Genomic DNA, 4709 nt, shown 5'->3' on the forward strand with positions numbered 1-4709 from the left:
CTGTGCACACTCTCTCTCTCTCTCAAAAATAAATAAATACACATTAAAACTTAAACACAGGTCAATTGAGACGGTCTTATTTGAGGATCTAAAACCAGAAAAAAATATATATATAAAAATGGAGGTTTATAGACCTGCAGGGCACTACCAAGCATAAAAATGTATGTCTAAAGTGACTTCTGGAAGAAGAAAAAAGAAGGAGAAGAATAAGAAAGAGGGGAGGGGAGAGAGTAACAGGAGGAATATTTGAAGATATAATAGCCCAAACTTGCCGGATTTGATTAAAAATATTAATCTGCATATGCATGCAGCTTAAAAAAAACTCCAAGAAGGAAAATTCAAAGGAATTCACATCTAGATACATTACAGTCACACTATCTAAAGCCAAAGATGGAAAGAGAATCTTGTAATCAAAAGGAGAGAAGCAGTTCGTGAAGTCCTTGCAGCTATTTCCATTTTCAATGAGAAATTTTAGATGTTCTTCTTAAAATATGTCAAGTGGTATAAAGTTCCTTAAAATTCTTATTAGAGTATTAGACACAAAGGATTTGGAGACTAATAATTTAGGATAAAAGCAAGTCATGATTAATTTTACTGGAGTGGAATAAAAACAACTGTGAAAGATATTTTTAAATCATTATTAATTGAAAAAGAATATACGAATATAGTAAAATATTCAAGTGAAAAAGTATATGAAAAGAAATGTTTCCATTTTACCTATATCCAAGTACTGCTAATGCTTTCTTTAGTAGCCTATATATAGACATGTAGACATGTACTTTTTTTTTCATAAAGGTTAGCATAATTTGCTTTTTTCTGTTCAATTTTTATTGCATCATCAGAAACTTAGCTCTGCAATCCAGCTAGATTTGGAGGGAAATAAGGAAAATATGGAACCCATAGAACTGCAGGGAGAGCACAAAGATTATAGGATATTTCCAGAAGAATGGGTGGAGGGGTGTCTTCCTGAGCTACAGAAGGAATGGTCTGGTAGTTGAGATTGACAAGTCAATTTTTTCAGACTTATCCACAGTCAGCAATGGTTATCTTCTTGCCACTCTTGGATCCAAAGCATTCCTTGGCTTCCACAATATTCCTGCCCTCTTTCACCTTGCCAAAGACCACATGCTTGCCATCCAGCCACTCAGTCTTGGCAGTGATGAAAAACTGGGAGCTGTTTGTGGTGGGTCCACCATTTGCCATGGACAAGATGCCAGGAGCCATATGCTTCAGGATGAAATTCTCATCGAAAATTTTTCCCATAGATGGATTTGGTGCCAGTGCCATTATGGCAAGTGAAGTCGTCACTCTAGTGCATAAACCCCAGAATAATCCTGTGAAAGTAGGAAACTTTCTCCCCAGTACTCACAGCACGAAAGTTTTCTGTTGTCTTTGGAACTTTGTCTGCAAACAGCTTGAAGGAGAAAGGGCTCGCCATCCACCGCGTTGTGGAAAAACACCATGGGGTTGACCATGGCTGGGCAGCAGCGTCTCCAAAACATAATTTGCTTTTTACAGCAAAATCTGCTAATCTCCCATATCACCTACAGGTATTTCTGCTTCTAATTCTTTAGAATCCCATATTTTATTGTAATATTCCAAACTACTTAGATGGTTTCAATATTTGACTTAGAAAATTAGATTTAAGATTAACCTTCAAGGTAGCAGTTTTCTAGTTGACCTTGATGTAAAAGGCATGGAAGATAGAAGGAACAACTACAGGGGAGGTAGGAAAATGTGAAACAGTAGTGCATTGCAAAGAATGAGTGTGGTCTATGATTGCTGCAGCTGGTTGCCCACACAATAGATGTGGTAGCAAAGTGCGGGGTCGCCCTCAGAGTCATCAGCTTCTTGTTAACCTGTGGATTTTACTTTCCTATTAAAAATATACACAATAGGGGCGCCTGGGTGGCTCAGTCGCTTGGGCGTCCGACTTCAGCTCAGGTCATGATCCCACAGTTGGTGGGTTCGAGCCCCGCGTCGGGCTCTGTGCTGACAGCTCGGAGCCTGGAGCCCGCTTCCGATTCTGTGTCTGCCTCTCTCCCTGCACTTCCCTCACTCACGCTCTGTCTCTCTCTCAAAAATAAATAAGCGTTAAAAAATTAAAAAATATATATACACAATAGCCAAAAATGGAGCAACAAGCAAGCCAAACGTCATCAAACTCCTCACAACTTTCTAAAACACAGCTTCTGTAAGCAAAACATTGTAATAAACTTGCTTATTTTGGGGAACTCATAATTTCTGAAACAATTTGTGCAAATTAAAAAATAGTATTCCTTAGAAATTATGCAGGTGAAAAGCATCTTTGCACCAGTGTTAATGTATTTTAAGTAATCACGAATTAATGAACGTGGTCTTGGCTATGATATTACAACAAATTATTGTATAAATTGTATCACACAGGGTAATGTTAAAACTCTATATCTTAGAAATAAACTGAGTATCAATAAGAGAAAACCAAAATTTGATTGGAATTCTAGGAGCATGGAATTACTCCCAGAAATAGCAACCAAAATTTTATTAGAACAAGAGATGTATGTAAGCCTCTAAGAACCGTTAGAACTGTGTAATATGCACCATTTTATTGAATGCGAGAGTTTATGATTGCATATAAATATAAGTGAGTTGCACTGAGTACTTTAGGAGCTCAATTAAATTTCCCCCCTTCCTTAGATGTTAGATAAAAACACAACATAGAGCAACATCTTCAGACAACATCATGGCAGGAACCTTATTTTAAATCTTCATACCATCCCAAGCATCATGTCAAAATATGTATTAAAGCAGATTTTACAACCCCATCTGTATACTAATGTGGGATGGGAGAATTTCTTCTTTGCCTACACAAACTGAAACGATTGGCAGGGTGTTTCTCCTTGCTTATGCATGCCACTTCATTCCTTGTAGTTCCCAGGGAACCATAGTGTCATAGAAATTTTAAACCGCAGAATAGGAAACCTAAAACCCTATGTGATAGATAAAGAAATGCTTCTTAAGAAGATTAAGCTACTCACCTACTGTCATACAACAGTTGACATCAAAACGGAGATTACAATCCAAGATTCTCATAAAAAATGGAGACCTTTGAAAAACTGTAATTCTGTTACTTTTATTAAATGTTACATAAACTAACATGGATTCACCAACAAATCTAAATGTGGATACATAATATACTTTTATATTTAAACAAAATACCAATGGTAAGTTACTTGTTTTGTCCCGTTAATCTCTCCCTGGCCCTCCTTTTACTTATGCACTCAGGATGACTCCAAGACTTGAGTCAGTACCTGAAGAGTAAAGTTAATCCTAGACACTCTATAGTTTGAGGTGCATAAATAGTATCACCTGCAAGAAAAAAAGCAAAAAAGAAAAGAAAAGCCAAGCCTAGAAGGAACCTTCTACCTGCCTTTCAGAAAATGAGTAATTGTGCATTGGAAAAGGAGAAAAGAAGCTAAATCAACTGTGTGTGATATTAGGCTTGTTCAAATAACAAAAATTAGGTGTGGGAGTCACAGCTCTAACTGTTGACTACTCTGCCCCCAGAGTGAATGGAGGGCAGAGGGGGACTAACAACATCACGAAATAAGTAAGCAGTTCTTTTAGATGAATAAACTCAAGGGAAATGAGTGTGAACAGGGACCGACCTTCTAAAGCAATCGGGAATGAGGACTTCTGCATGTGTGGCTGGAGGAAAGGAGGTAAGGGACATAGAAATAGGCAAGAGGCAGTGAATACTGGTGTTCTAAAAATACCACACTGTTATTTAAGACTCAGAACTACAGGGATGCTGCAGACATGGAAGATACGTCTGAGAAGCATGAAGCAGGAACTCCCCACCTGTAAGGGACAGAGGCCGGGCCAGAGAATACCGGTTGTCTACCTGGACTTCTAGTGCATCTTTCCTCACACAATTAAGAGTATCATGGACAGACAACTGCGTGTGTCTGGGAAAGAGACCTCCAGAGGAGAGTGGGAGGGATTTGGTAGATCTTCCTGGTAATCACTGTGCCACTGTGCAGAATAGATCTCTGAGACAATCAGCTTTGTGCAAGTCCCAATACACAGATTTGTAATCTCTCATATTTCATAATATCCTAGCATATCTACGTTCTATAATGAAAGGAAAATCATGCACACACATTAATAAGAAAATTTGGATTTGAAATAATATCCAGTTTCTCAAGGCATGAGACAGACCTGTATTTCTTATTGACATAGAAAATTGTCATTTTTCTCTAAATCAGAAGAATGTTTATTCCTAGGTGATCTATGTTTTATAAAGAATTTATATATTATTTAATGTCATCTTTCATAGAAGATCAAAAAACTGTCTTTACAGACAGTTACACTGCCATGGGCACTAGCTACATATATAATTAGTATTTTATTTATTTTTCTACATTTTATAAAATTTAATGTACTTCCATTTATGACCAGGGGTGATAGACAAGATTAATTTTTATCACTATAAGAAGTTGTCCATTTCCTGTAGGCTAATGAAGGAAGCCCAGGGTCTCTTGCTGCCTTGGAATATATATATATATATATATATATATATATATATATATATATGTAATCAGACATATAAATGCATAGGATGCTGAAGAAAGTAGGAAAATGGGTTAAAAGGATGCAGGCCCTATAAATTCAGATAAGCATTTTAATATATTATCATGAGGAAAATCAATGGTAGCTTAACTGATTTG

At 37.0% G+C, this 4709-nt stretch overlaps 1 pseudogene; it reads right to left on the reverse strand.

Moving 5' to 3' along the window:
- Window positions 1–913: 913 nt before the first annotated feature.
- LOC106975522 (peptidyl-prolyl cis-trans isomerase A-like) lies at window positions 914–1475 on the reverse strand (annotated as a pseudogene).
- Between the last annotated feature and the right edge of the window lie 3234 nt (window positions 1476–4709).

Source organism: Acinonyx jubatus, chromosome F2 (assembly GCF_027475565.1).
Source record: "Acinonyx jubatus isolate Ajub_Pintada_27869175 chromosome F2, VMU_Ajub_asm_v1.0, whole genome shotgun sequence".
NCBI lineage: Eukaryota > Metazoa > Chordata > Mammalia > Carnivora > Felidae > Acinonyx > Acinonyx jubatus.